General features: G+C 47.3%; 1 protein-coding gene across 1 annotated transcript in view; it reads right to left on the reverse strand.

The window, feature by feature from the left end:
* Window positions 1–9691, reverse strand: part of ABHD2 (abhydrolase domain containing 2) — a 36654-nt gene extending 26963 nt beyond the window's left edge. Inside the window, exon 1 of the mRNA XM_030955326.1 lies at window positions 9626–9691. The gene's annotated coding sequence lies outside the window, so the exon portion shown is untranslated. The remainder of the gene's footprint in view (window positions 1–9625) is intronic.
* Between the last annotated feature and the right edge of the window lie 5869 nt (window positions 9692–15560).

Below are 15560 nucleotides of genomic sequence, written 5' to 3' on the forward strand. Positions count from 1 at the left end.
AGCTACATTTCTCAGCTGGAAAGGATGAACACAAATTTATACAAAGGTCCCATCACAGACGTGGCAAGCTATTTGTGGAGTCAGCCATAACCAACTCTGATCCATCTGCACCTGAAATCCATTGCCAGTGGACAGACTCCAGACTAGCTCACTTGCCTACAGTGTTAACTCATCTGCAGTGTGCAAATGCAACTTCATGAGCAGAGAGACTTCATATCTGCAAGACAGTGAGACATTGTACTCAGAAAAGCTACCCAAATCTCTTCCTATTTAAAGCACTAGGATTAGCAGGATACTCTTCTCAACTTTGCAATATCTACAATGTTACTGAAGTGTGAAGCCAGGCTGAAAGAAGTTTCTGCTACTTTTATTCAGGCTTAGCAAAGCAGCTCACTCCTACAGATGGAAGCTTGTAAACAGTCTCTGCTTGTTCCCACACTTGCTTTTTAAGATGTTACAATATATCACACACTTCAACACGGTGGGAGCCACAGGAGGCTCAGACACAGACACCTAATTAACGCCAGTGCACATGCAAGGAGGCTTGTTACAAGAATTTGATGATGCCAATAAAAGAGAAAGCTTTCAGCCTGTGCCCATACAAGTGTAAGCAATACTTGCCATTAGAACTGCCTTCCCACAGGCACAACAAATCGATGGGGACTCAGAGCTTCCAGGAAAAGCTCCAGAACTGCCTGCTCTCTACCACAGCTGCTGCTTCCAAATGGAAAAACACTACTAGGACAGACCATACCAAAGCCTAACTCTCCTTTATAGCAGGAGTAAAGAACCTCAGAAGTACTTTCTGTACTTAGTGCAGCTACATCAAAACCCCTTGGAAGAAAACACATGTGACATCAGCTATTGACTAAACAGCATGCTGGAAAGCTTCAAGTTTCTGCCACCACAACCACCTGCACAGCAAAACAGATTGAGGGAAGCAGAGACACTTACTCTTGGACAACTGTTCAGCTTTTCTTTTCCACTTCTGAGCAGCACAGCAGAAGTGAGAAGATGGGCCACAAAAAGCCTTCTATTCTTCTGCTCAGAAGATTGCATGGGCATCACGAGAGGAGTTCCAGTACAATGTTTAGCTGCAAGATGCTATCTCACATCTCTGCTTGGTAATATTTCACCAGCACTACCATCAGTTCTGTAGGAGACAACAGGCAAACTACAGCAATGGCTTCACCGGGGAAGGTGCAACTGGCTGAAGAGCAGACCAGGTTCCTGAACTCAAGGACAATCAGATGCCCAAGCAAATCTCCCTCGTACCAAACTCCCAGAAGTTCTGTTGACATCTTCCTATCATTGTTTTATTCAGAAAATTAATAGGCACTAATATCTGAGACCATCCTGACACCTGGATTTTAAGCTAGTTTGCTGTTTACAACCTTCACCTTAGTGAGTTTTTAAAAATAAAACTGAGCACAATTAGTCATTAGGATTTTGTACTAGTGACTCAGTCTAATTAATCCAACTAAACCATATCTTCCTGAGAATGTTCTCTCCCATATAATCTTCAGATTACAAGCACACCACATCTTTTCTGATACTTTTATATCTCATGTTAGCCTGTCACTCCCTTAAAACAGCATACAAGCTTGCCATTAGTTTCAGAAAAATCAGCTGTTGGTAGGCAGGATTATGTTTGACACTTATGAACTAGTATTTTCCATTTTAGACAGTCTAAAGCACACATTCACAGAACTTACGCCACAAACATGTGCCAGAGGTTTATGTATTTGTCAAAATCTTTACCCAAAAGCTCAGATCAGCCTGTAGATGTAACACAAAGCTGGCACTGCTTCAATTGCACAGCTTTCTGCAGTGATCATTTAAGCAGTGGATGCAGCCCATGAAGACTCCATGCTCTGTGGATTCAGCTGTGTCACTTGAGGCACTTGCTCTAAAGCCTGGCATTTCTGAAGACCTAAACACACCTGTCTCAGCCAGGGCAGATGTGCAAGGGCTGAGTCAAACTCTAAAATTTTAAGGGTTTAGCTTACTAAAATGGATTTGAGCTTTGCCTCTAATCACCTAGGACAAATGTCTCCCTCTGTAACTAGCTGGGATGAGGTCACCTTGCTTCTGTTTTGTTAAACCCTTTTTACATTGACCCAATAAATTTGTCTGTTTAAACAAAAAAGATAGATAACCACAGAGTTGAGCCAGACAAATTTTAATCTAGAATCTCCTCTAACTGGGTCAGCATTAATCTAAATGGACAAATATTTGGCTTTTTCCATATACAAAACATTGAATTCACTGCTGGCAGGCTAGGCAAAATTACCAAAAAGCACACCACTGGAAGCAATCTAGCCTGTCCATCCATCAAAGCACTTGAAATTAAGGAACCCAAGGAAGTTGAAGCTCTTGGCCCCAAGCATGTTATTATGAAGCATCTTAATGGCACAATTTTGTTTTTTAAAACACTTACAGGCATGACAGCCCCGAAGACCTGCAGGCCTCTCAAGCAATGTTGTTAAATCCCAATTTTAACTGAGGGATAACTTTAAAATTAATCACTGGACAGTGAGGGCTGGATTTGTGATCTTTTCATTTGCCCTTTCATCACAAAAAGCTGAAAACCATGTTACAGGAAACATTTCAGCATTACTGTTAGCAGAGTGCACTTCATCTGTACAAGTATAACGAGAAAAAAATCCCAAGTCTCACTCTTTACAGAAAGAAACAGACACAAGTACAACAAAAGCCAGAAGAGCTACAGCAAATTCTTTATGTAGCCTTTCAAAACACTGAGTTTTTGGGAAATCCATCATCAAAATATTTACTTGTTCAATAAGTGAATTCATAACTATCAACAAATCCAAGACCAGTACACATTTCAGTTTCAGGTTTCCTGTGGAGAGGAAGCTTCCAGAGACACAAGCCACTGTGACTCAACAGGGCACACACAGGATTTGGTAGCTACCAAGCTTTACAGCTCCTCCACCCACGAAAGCAGAGTCTGACTCTTCATACTGGAAAGGCAACACTAAAAAAGCAAAGATATTAAAGGGAGCCATTCCCACAGGATCCTCCCTCCTTTTAACAAGCCATTGAAAGCCTGGCAGACTCATTTATTTCACTGAGGCATTAGAAATGCTTTGGGCTAATGCAAGGATGAAGCTGTATGGAACACAAAGAGCAAAGGGGCTGCACTAACGAGATATGCTACTCTCCATTACGTGGCCTGAAGAATCTTGAAGGAATGCCATTTCCAGGAAGGGCAGCTCGGTACAAAAGCCTCATGGATGCCTCCCCACCCCTCAGCATTCTGGCTGACTGATGCTCTCAGAGCTCAGCTGGACACCACAACACTGGAAATGTGCCTGGCCAACAGTGAGTCTTTAACAATTCACTTTCCTATTCAGTTACAGCTGACCAAGCAGAGTAACACTCTTACCCACTCAGAAGAGCCAAAGAGGCCATTTCTGACAGATTTATGCAGGCAGACATTGTTAACTAACATATCAGACACTTCTCAGACTGGTTTCATATATTTTAGTGTCTGTTTGGGAATAAAACCCTAAAAACAAGTATATCAGACAAGAGGAAAGCAAACCCACCCTACTTAAGAGTTGTGCCTAGGCAGACTGGGATCAGAAATAAGGTGGGGTTCTTTCCCAACTTTTTAAGGAGGAAGGCTGAAGTTAGTTCTTTACGGAATGTTTCCAGGAAATTAACATCTTTAACATCAGCCAAAGCTAATGACCTTTCTGAAAGATACACTGCAAAACCAGAAGGTACAGGCTTGTCACTACCAGGTAAGATATTTAGAACCACATTATAGGGAAAGGGACTCCATTAAGGAAAGGGTAAAAAGTAGAGCCCTGCATAGTTTTTTAAACAAAGACAAGTTCCATGCCAGCATATTACTCAAATGTCACTCCAGGAAGTACACAAAGTGTCACACGGCTGAGCTTTCAGCAGTTTAAATGCAGGGGATGATGTTTAGAGACCATCCACATGAAGATGAAAACACTTGAGAAAGGCTCTGAAGCATGTGTCCTGATGGGAAAGGCTGCCAGACTAAGCACTGGAGGACAAGCTACACAAGTACAGAACCTGTGTAAGAGGACTCATGAGGAAAGCCTCAACTTTTTTGCACAGTTCCATATCCCTTTATCCAGCAGCTCTATAAAAAGTGCCTTTAGATTTAACACTTTGCCATGAAAACAAACTGCTTTGTTCCCTGAAAATTACACAGGCACATAGGGCCACACCAATACTATGCCTCATGAGCTTATGCACAAAAACCAAGTCATGACACCACTTATCTTGAGACTGGCATCTACCCAGCCCAAGCTCACGCAGTGCAGAACCTCCCATTACCTTCAGTGTGGCTCAGAGAACACGTCAGAAGCAAATGCTGAGATCTTGACGCATCACTCAGTACTTCTGGCCATTTAAAAGAGCCAGCTAAGTCTCAGACCTCAGAGGGTATAATTAAGAATTAGCTGAGCACTTAAGGCACTTTAGGGTTAGATGTGGCCATGAGAGATAAAGTGCAGTCCTCAGGAGTTTGGCAAAGCTCACCACAGGCTTGTTGTCCAATATGTGACAGATTTTATCTCCAAAATAAAGAGGGCACACTGACATGCCCCATCATAAGGATGTTTAAAGAACACTATTTGGACAGCCTTTTGAAGTCCTCAGTGCAAATCCCTCCCTGGGCCAGGGCCATACCCAGGTCAGGAGTTGGCTGGTTGGCAAGTACGGAAACCAACAAGTATTGTTTACATCCTGCTCTGAAAAAAATTCTTGGCTGGTGCCTTCATTGGAACTTGACCTTTTCATCAGTTACAAACTTGGCTCACACTAAATTCAGAGGTACTGTGAGGTTACAGGGATAAAGTTCATAGCACAAGGAACCATCAGCACAGTCAGAAAGACAAGTGCCTTGAACTAGAGCTTTTTACCTTGCCCTTGAGGAGTTCTACAACTTCAGAGCAGAAATCGAGCATCTCAGAGGGCTGGGTGTACAGCCCAAGGCAGGTTGCTTAAAAACGCACCCAAGAATAGATCTGTAGCCAAGAGGGCCAAAGGCTCTCCAGCACTCTCACTTCTCCAAGAATGTTAATTTGCAGTCAAATAAGCCTTGATATTCACTTCCTCCTAACTACAGGAACTGCCTTTGTTTCCCCACAATATCATCTTAACTAATCAGAAATAGGTCTATTTCAGGACTGGCAGCTTTTATACATTAGTTAAGGTTGCTATGTAGAGTCCTTGTTACATCACCTTATCCTGATTCCTGTTTGTGTCAAATGGATTGAAAACCTCTGCATTAGCTTTTATTGCACACACCTCATGAACATGATTAAACCAAGACAGGAGCAGACGCTGACTTCACAGAAATCAATTAATTGCAGTAGTCAAATAATTATGTTTGCTCAAATAACATGAGCCTTTCCTTTAAGATAAGGTGCAGAGACTTGGGACTGTCTCTCTAACCACTACTTTACGTAACTATAGGTCCTTGAAGAGGTCAAGATAACTTCTAGGTACAGAGAGAAATGTTGGGTAACACCTTTGCAGAGTCTTACAGCATTAGCAGATGTCCCTTGCCTACCACATAACTGTGCCAGGGAGCAGCATTAAGCTCCAGGGAAGAAATGGATTAAACAGACTGTAGAGAACCCAACAAACCATGCTCAGTAGTTGAGGGAATGCTGCTGGAATCAAGCCACAGACAGCTAAGTGAGCTAATAAAAACTGCATTATAGACCAACTCTCCTCAAGGAAGTCTGCTCTATTCCTTCATTATATTTTGAAGCATCACATTGTTAAAGCCTCATTTATCCTCTGACTGCAACTCCTCCATTCCCACACTGCCACAGGGCTCAGCTGAACATACTGGAGGAATAGCTCAAAGTCCAAACACATCACAGCTGTTTGCTCAGCCAGAGGACTGAGTAAGTGGGGAACATGCTCCACACACAGCAGAGAAAGCCCACCTACAACAAAGCACAACACAGGTAAGAGAACTTTATTTGAGAACAGTCCAGTACAAGCAGCCCGTAAACAAAATACTGAACAGGATGAAAAGCTGAGGTGCTGTTTCACTGAGGTTTTAAACACCTTGCTTAATTTGTTCCCCTGAAGAGCAGCTCCTCTCCACAGGGGAGCAGGAGATTTGCAGAGTCATTCTCTCACAGCCTGTCCATGAGAGATAGAAGGCTGGCACTAGAGGAGTAACGTAATTCACACAAGTAACATTGAAGCAAAAACGCTTCAGGACAGAAGAACTACACACAAAAAGACAGGGGCTGACCAACACACAGCTACCACCGCTGCTGAATACTCAGGTTCTCCCAGACTGCAACTAAAAGAGAGGTTTTGGAGCACTACAGCAGTCACCAGCAATTCAATGTGCACAGAGCTACATTGCCCTCTCTCCTGCTGAATCAGAGTGACAGGTTAGGGGTATACAGGCCCGTGTTTTAGGACATTTTGTCCTTACCTTTTACAAGGAGGTTCACTGTAAATTACTGTGCATGTGCTTATTTCACTTAGTACAACCCTTCATATTCACATATGCCCAACCAACACTTCACAGAACTGGGTGTTCCAGATAAGGGAACCAGGCTTCAATCTCCTCTGCACAAGCTTTTTGGAACCTGCAGCTCTATACAAAAGCATCTTTGAGGATGCTTTGAGGTAAGTTTAGAAGCAGGACAAGCTACTCTCAGCAGCAGTCAGTCACTTGTCCCTTCCTATGAGGAGCCTGTACTATACTTTTTGAGTACTTGATGCCCTGAATAGGGCTGTAGCTCAGTTACCTGCAAATAAGACATGAGACATCTCAGAAAAGTTCGGTGTTTCCAGGAGCTCAACCCATATGAGCAGAGGAAGCTGTCAAGGTAATTTGTTTTAGTCAGACTGAACCCATAATAAGAAGGAATGAAAACATTACTCAACAACAGAGAGAGTAATAGGCAACTGCACTGGTTGGTCAGTCTAGAGATACAGATAAAAATCTGCTCTCTGCCAAGCCTGGCACTGCTTTCCACTGCCATTACCTCTAAGAACTCAATGACGTTTCAAGCACCTGGTTTGTACTGAACTGCTTTGCAAAGCATTTTCAATTACTGCTGCCTGATACTGGCAGAGTAAGGCTGGCAGTCAGAGACAATCTTTATTATTAAGTCAGCTGAGGGAGCTGAAGGAAAGATAAGCCCTTGGGTGTAGAAGCCTTGCTAGAGCCAGAAAGGGCTAAGACAGCTGCCCCACAGGGCACCATCCCAGCCACCCATGTATGCTGGGCAAGTGGGACTTTCCTTCTCCACAAAAAGGACAGTGTGGCCTTGCACACTGAAATTAAAATCAATTGAAATTCAATCAATCAGCTGAGTTTGATCAAATGTTTAACTGCATGTAAGCTCAAACTTTACGAGATATATAGGCAGAAGAAGGGTAAATACCTGCACAGAAGATCAACTGAACTATAGCACATTAAGAGCAGCAATTCAGAGCTGTAAAACATCATGAAACACAATCTTCCAGAGAAACTCAGAAGTGTACATGAAGACTCCAAGTACTAACCAAGCATGATTGTTTAGGCTTTTGCTGAAAAGCCCAAGTGACCAGTTTCAGGCTGGTCTTGGCACCTTTCAGTAAGAATTACAAGCAGCCAAGGCCAAGACTTACACTCCTACCAGAAAAATGCTGTTCTTGGTTAGCTTAATCCAAGTTCTGGTACAGAGCTGGCACTGTGAAAGCCTGGATGAAGAGGCAAGAGATATGGATGAAGAAAGGTAACAGGACACTGTAAATCCAGTAGCACACAGGCATTTCATTGCTCCAAAGCAACCATTTCCTATCCTACATCAAATCCCATCTGGAGTATAGCTGGAACTTAGAAAACATCTTCATGTGCTTGTGTCAAGGTCAAACAGTGTTATTTTGCCACCATTCCTTCCCAATACAACTCTTTCAATGTGTTAATCTCTAGGTTTTCACATGATAGGTTTAATAAAGCAGCTTTATGAAACACTAAGAGTTTAAGCTGCTATTCACTCTCTGAATAGAGAAATACAGCTTTTAAAGGAAGAGAAGAACATGTTAATTTTTAAGTTTCTTCAGAAACAGTTCTGCAAGATAGAACATTTTATCCACAACCTCCACATCTCTTCCACACCTAAAAAAAGACAGTCTGGCACAATCTTAGGTCAGCCTCATCTTTTGTGCAACTAATTCACTCAGTAACACAGAGGACCTGCCATGCAAAAGCACTATTTTTAAGATTAAGACAGGAGAACGGAAGAACTTAAACATTAGCTTTTATTTCTCTTTTCATATCCTTCCTGTTCTTACTCTTGACTTTAAGACCAAAATAAGTGATGTCTAGAATAAGGAGAATGGCTGAATGTTCACTGATCTACGAAGAGGCAAGGGAAGCTATTGAAACTTGTCTTGTGATATGAGAACGAAGCAAGCACCTCAGAGAGACAGTGACTCATGAAAGATAAGACAGCAACCCAAGACAAAACTCCCTGCACAGGAAAGACACATTATCAAAGAAAGTCTAAAAACAAGATATCACAAATACAAACAACTGAACTGAGTGCTCTATGGACACCACATCAGCAGGGACTACAACACACCAACCTGAGCAATATTATGAACATGGCTGAGCATGATAACAATTGATAAATGAGGCATGGAAGATGAACACACTGTACCAGTTAGCTGACTAACAAGCCAGGAACATTTGTTACAGAAGGACACACCAGTGCTGTGAAAGCCAATAAGCAATCTAAGAGGCTGACAGGAATCTTTATACTTGCCAGACCAGTGACAATTGTTCATCAACAATAAGAGGAAGCTGCTACAAATTCTCTGAGGGAACCTACATGAGACTGAAAGTACAGAATGCAATCCTTCCAGCTATAACTGCATGGATAAAGCTGCTCCTGACATACCTCTGCAATCAAGTTAGCATCAGGTGAGACACCTCAGCAGCTGTAACTCATCAGTTGTGATAGACACATCGACACTTCCTGCACTGGAGGAGATGCACAAGTTACACCTGAAGGTGCAGGATGGGGCAGAGTCCATCACACAGGGAACAAAAAAACAACAGACAACAAAAGGGAGCCTGAAGCTGATGCAAGATGCTCGTAGCAGGGTCGGGACCTTGGAGCGGGAGAACCAGAGAAGAGCCTGGTTCATCGGGAGCAGTGTGGCCTGGCAGGGGCACGATGCCCCGGCTCTCATTCACACAGGACCATTCTCCGCTCCACACCCAGCTCCGATCGCATCCCGCCCCTCCCTGCAAGCCCCGGGATCGCTGCTCCCAGCGCAGCCCCTGCCCCGCACAGCCCCGCGCCCCAGGCAGCCACGGGGGAAGCTGTCACCGCACCGCCACCCCCAGAGCTTCCAGCGTCGGAGAGAACCGCGAGGGGCCCGGACCCCGACCGCCACAGCCCCACCGAGGAGCAACCCCATCGCATCCCGGGCAACGAGCACGCGGGGCCGAGCGTGCACACAGCGCAAGGCTGGGCAGGGACCGACCCGGCCGCGGGGCAGCCCCCCAGGCGTGCCGACAGGAACGGGAAGGAGGTTCAGCCGTGCCCCAAGCCCTGCGGGAGGGCGCTACCGGGCGCCTCCTCCTCACCTGCAGCCCCGGCCGGGCACGAAGGCCCAGCCAGCTCCCGCCGCCGCTCCCGGCCGTCTGCCCCGGGCCCGCCGCCCGCGGCCCTATACCGGCCGCCCTCGCTCTCCCATTGGCCACCGCCGCGCCGCTTCCGCCCAGGTCCGCACGCCGATTGGTCAAAAGGCGAGCTGGGCGCGGGCACTCCATCACTGACGCGCGGGTGCCGTTGGCTAGAGGAGAGCGGGGGGCGGTACACCGCGGGTCCAATGGCTCGGGCACCTGTCAGTCAGGCGGAGGACGGTGATTGGCGGCGGCGGCGGCGGGCTGGGGGCGGGGCTATGGGCAGCGCCGGTGCCGCCGGTGCCGCGGCCATGACGGAGCGGGGCCTGAGGATACGGTGGGCTGTGAGGGGTGGGGGCAGCCGTCGGCTCAGCCTCAGCTGTATTTTTAGTATACCGCCGCTTCTTGCCGCCACAGTCACCGCCCATGGCGCGGGGGATGCAGCCTGGGGAGCGGCTCCAGCTGCAGGACACGGTTGCTCCTCAGTGATACGGAGCTCGGTGGCCGTGAGGACCAAAGATCCCTCCAGACTGCCGATAAACTGTGTCGTGTACCTGCTGCTGGTTACATAATACTGCGTCTTTTACAAACAGTACTTTCGAGCCTTAGGAATGGTGGCTGGGCCCTCAGCACTCGATTTGTTTATCGTGAGCCCAGCTCTGGGTGGCGAACGCTGGGAAGCAGCCTTGGGCTGTGCTGGCAATGGTGAAGGCTCTGCTCTGGTCCCCCAGAGCAGCCTTGGGCTGTGCTGGCAGTGGTGAAGGCTCTGCCCTGGTCCCCCAGAGCAGCCTTGGGCTGTGCTGGCAGTGGTGAAGGCTCTGCTCTGGTCCCTCAGAGCAGCCTTGGGCTGTGCTGGCAGTGGTGAAGGCTCTGCCCTGGTCCGTCAGAGCAACCTTGGGCTGTGCTGGCAATAGTGAAGGGTCTGCCCTGGTCCCCCAGAGCAGCCTTGGGCTGTGCTGGCAGTGGTGAAGGCTCTGCTCTGGTCCCTCAGAGTGCTCAGCACTGTCCCACCGAGTGGGGTGTATGATGGGGACACCAAAATCCACTCTGAGGTAGATGGACCCTGCCCCATCTGAATGGCGCTGCAAGGAAAATAAATTATAAGATAAAAAACTGTCCCTGATGTGATGTTTATAAACCTGCTTTTTTTGTGTTCTTCCAAAAGAGCCCTGTGTTACGTTGTTGGTAACATCAACTGTTCTGTGTTAATGGTTGCTTTATATAACTGGATGGAAAAATCCTTCCTCTCATTTCAGATATTTTAAATGTTTCCTCTGTTTACCGGGTGTTGGAGCTTCCTACGTGGAGAAAGCTCTCAAGGAGCAAGTCACATTTTCCAGGGCGCTGTGTACGTGGAGGGATGAGTAACTGCTGTAGCCTGAGTCACAGGGAAGGAGGGAGCTCTGGGTAAGGGCAGAGAGGGAAATTCTGGAATGAAGGTGGCAGAACAAACAGCATCCTCCTCTCTCCACACTTGCTACAGGTGTGATCCCACACCACTCAGTCAAACAGAGTTGTATTCCTTATCTTTTAATTAACCTTGTGAAAATACCCAGGGTTTATGGTTGCTAAATTTGTTAGTGGCTCAGCTGGGCTGAGGTTTGGTGTGTCTCAAGGCAGCTATGCTTGTGATCAAGTTAACAGATAGGCTCAGCAGATAAACATCCGGTATCAGACTCAACTTTAGGTATTTGAGGAATGTGTTTGAGTTTGATTGCAGAAAATTGCAGTCCAATTGATTCCAGGTGTACCTTAGCTCTTTCACCATCTGATCCAGGCAGGAAAAAACAGATCCGGGCAGGAAAACACGTCTCAAACCCGAGCTGAGCCTCCAGGCAAGGCTTTTATTTTAAGTCCTCGAGACTGTTGGAGATTTCTCTGACCTGAGAGAAGCTCAGCTGTTAGAAGAGAGCATTGTTATGGACCTGTCACAAAACCAAGCAAACCAAACTTGCTGCTCACTTCTTGCTGAGGAGAGGTGAACACTGAAGAGGTGGCAGCATAAATTCACAAGTGGCTGTGGCAGTGGGAGCCAGAATCCTGAGCTGTGTTCCCAAGGAGGGAAGTGATAGAAAAGATGCTGTGTCTCCAGAAAGGGAGGGAAGAACCAGTGCAGGTCGTTGGTGTCTTACTCTGGGCAGTGTTGAGGGGTTCCAGCTGCACCTTGTAGCGTGGGAGCAGGGATGTCTGGGAGGAAGCAAGCACATTTTGGGAATGCAAATCTGACTTTGGGCAGTTAAAACAGCTGGTGAGCTGTGGCTTGTGAAGGAAGCTGTTTGTAGGGAGTGTGTGGGGAGTTGCTGTGGCTGATGTGCTGGTGGGCTCTGCAGGGCTGGCGCTGCAGCAGCCCTGGGTGCCTGTGCTGTGGCTGGAGCACTCTGGCCCAGAGCCAGGGGCAAGGCTGTGCCACTCACAGTGAACAGCTCATACCCAGAAAATGCCTTCTGAGCCTCAGCCATCCCCAAAGGAATAGCGCTGGAAAGAGCTGAGCTTCATTTCCAGCCTTCTAGGGAGGGATTTAGCTGCTTCAGCCCAGCGCCTGCTGGTATTGCTGAGAGGTGGGGTGGGAGTGTCCAGGAACACCCTCATGCTTTGGAGACAGGAGGATCCCTCTCTGAGCTGTGTGGCAAAAATGGACAATTGTACATGCTGGAAACTGCAAGCACTGGAAGAATGCAGCTTTGCCTTGTGCTTTGGACAGGCAATTACCTCTGTACAGAGAGGCCAAAAAAAGACTAATGAAAATCCCACCTTTTTAAATGCAGCAACTGGAAAGGTACCAGGCACAGAGACCTCCACGTGCTGCTGAGCCAGCCCGAGACACCCTCGTGCAACACTGTGGTGACAATCACCTTTTGTTCTTCGCATCCCTCTCTCTTTTGGCTGTTGCTGCCACAACTCTGAACTGTTTTTCTGCTTCATTTCCCCTAGCCCAGCTTTTCTCCTGCTCAGCAAACATGCTGTGCACTGAAGGACTCCTGCGGACTTTGCACCCCTGAGGAAACCTTTTTGCCAGAGGAAACATCAGGGTGTTCATCTATGGCAGTGTGTAGCAGGAGCAAAAAGGAAAACACCTCTTAGGCAGGGTTTGATTGCCAGCTGAAAATAAGCAAAGTGCCTGTCAGTGACATGTGAGCACAAAAAAAGCTTTGCAGATGGAAATAAAGGCAATGCTTTTTCCTCTTCTCCTTCTCTGCCTTCCCTGCAGTGCCAGTGAGGCTTTGGCTTGTGGGCTGCAGAGCCATGCTGTTCCTGAGCCTGTTGGATCTGGAGGCACAGTGCTCTTTGGACCTTTACATATTTTCTGAAAATGGTGTCTAAAAGAGTAATGGGCACTTTGCAGAGCTCTAAATAGACCAGCCTCTGTCCTGAGGAGCTGGCAATGTACAGAGGCAAGTGCCAGGGATGGGAGAACGGCTGCATCATACAAACCAGCTGGGGAGGTGGCACGTGGCCCACCTGATCTGTATTTTTCCATCACATTCTCATTCAGCTGCTCCTTGCCAACTTCCAGCTCTGTCACACTCCTCAAAAGCTTCTACTCTGGGTTTCTTTAGCATGCTATTTATTTCCTAATTATAGAACTGAAGTGACTGACCTCAGCCCTTCTGGGTACTGCTGTCCACCTTTTTGTCCCCTCTAGACTGTAGACTCTGGTCTCCTCTAATGCCTGAAAGCCATTGCTAGAGACTTTATGACTCATTTTTTTTGTTTTTCTCCCAAACCCCAGAGGGCTCAGACTGCTTGTACAGACAGCATCACAGATCATTTCAGAGCAGATGGGCTATTGCATTCCCAAATTCTTTAGGCCAAAAGAGAAATGCCACTGAGCTGAGCACTTAACCAGGCTGTGTTCTGCTGCTTCTGTCCACAATTTCCGAGCAGCCAGCTCACTGCTTTTACCCCACATCCAGCCACAGCTGCTGCCCAGAGGAAGAGGTTTTGAAAATCACTCCCTGGCATCAGCACTGCTTCTGCTCCTGCTTTTGGTTGCTCCATGGCACTTGAACCCTGCCTGGCTCCACAAACAAACTCAGTGGTCTGGGAGAAGGATTCATCTTGTATCTCCCTGAAAGGAACCTGTCCCACAACACTACTGAATTTTCCAGGGAGTCTGGTTAGGCGAAATTCCTACCTTCAGGATACCTTCTGCACCAAAAGCTGCCAGGCTGAGCAGACTTGTTCTCTGCAACCACCTTTAATGCCACCTCTTGTTCAGTTAGAGCTGTTTCTGCCCCTTTCACACATTTTGAACTTAAGGTACAGCTGCAGGAGCCAGGCAGTGCTTTGGTGTGGCACCTGTCCCTAAAGCCACCTGCAGAAGCAGGGTGGTTTGTACAGGGAAGGTGGCACCAGAGCAGCAGGTGTTTAGCAGGCAGTGAGAGCAGGGAGAGGAGACATCTCTGGAGGAAGTCAGGGTGGATTTAGATAAATGGATGTACTAGAGCCAGAAGGATGTATGAGCTTCTCCTGGAGACTTTCCAAGATGTCTTGCTGAATAAAGGAAACCACTGGTCTTCTGTTTAATCCCAAGTGGTCTGTCTGACATTTGCCACTATTTCCTCAGTGTGTTGCTGAGGTTGGAGTCTGGAAAGGCTGTGATTGTCCCACCTCAGAAAGCTGGCAATGGAGTCTACTAAGACCACAGTCTTATGGGGTTTTTTTCAGTGGCTGCTTGCAAAATGCTTTCTGTGGGAAAGTTTCCATAGAAGTAGTGGTGCCTGAGGAGAATTCAGGGTTGCAATCCTGCAAACTGAAACGCTCAGTGAACTGAACAATGGGATTAGCAGCCCCTTGTAAAAATCCAAATTTTAGTATTGCCTGAGGAATGGGGAAGGGCCTTTTCCTAGAGAGCAATATTCATGGAAATAAACTAAGTGGAGGCGGAAAATTGATTTTGTGCCAAAATAGTGGGAATTGGGATAGATCTGGGAGGAAGGGAGGTAGGGAGAACACAACAGTATTTGGATGATGGTGAGTACAGAAGAAATGGTTACAATTGTGATTTGGGACAATGAGTGATGGTGTTTGGGAGCAGAGAGCCAGAGCTCTGTTTCCTGGAGGTGTAGAAGGAAAGCAAGGGTGAGAGGAAACAGGCTTGATGCTGGTGCAGGGAGGAGGGTTGTGGGTGAGGCTGCTGGGGTCCACGGGAGCCATGGTTTGGTGAGGTGGGTAGGTGAGCAGGAAGCTGCAAAGAGCAGTGGGATGGCTGGGTGAAAGGCCATCTGCCTGATGGCTTCCTGGAGATGCACTGGCAGTCACAGCCAAGCAGTGAAGGTCTGGTACCATGGCCAGGAGTGAGCTGGAGTGACCACCCTTTTCCATGCACAGGTACCTGGAAGGCTGCAGATCAGTGTCCCAAGAAAACAAAGCAGCTGCAGAGCTACTGCACTCCGTTCCTCTGGCTGACCTTACCTGGCTTTGCAGGAGCAGCGCTTGCCTTTGTACCATCTCTGAGTTAATGCATTGCATGGGCTGGAGGAAATAAACAGTGCTGCTGATGCTGTGTAATGACCCCATCTCCAGGCTGACTCCACCGTGGCTCATTGCGGGCTCCACCTTGCAAAACTGATGTCTCAACTTGTGGGAAATGACGTCTGATTTGCCATGTCTCCTCAGAGCAGACCAGCTTTAAGATCCTGACCTCCGGAGTCCCCATGAAATCCATCCTGAGATTTGGCAGTAATGCTGCAGGAGGATTTTGTTATGCAGGAGTTATGCAGGGAGCAGGGCTGGATGTGTGGGGAGTGTAGCAGGATGGGAGGATGCGTGGCTGAGTGATGATGGTGAAGGTCCTTCCTTCCTTCCAGCTCAGGAAAGAGCTACCGCCCTGGCGGAGGCTAGAGGGTGCTGTGCTGCAGGGAATGGGTGTCCTCCTCCTTCCCTGCTCAGAATC

The sequence above is a fragment of the Camarhynchus parvulus genome, chromosome 10 (assembly GCF_901933205.1).
Source record: "Camarhynchus parvulus chromosome 10, STF_HiC, whole genome shotgun sequence".
In the NCBI taxonomy this organism is placed as follows: domain Eukaryota; kingdom Metazoa; phylum Chordata; class Aves; order Passeriformes; family Thraupidae; genus Camarhynchus; species Camarhynchus parvulus.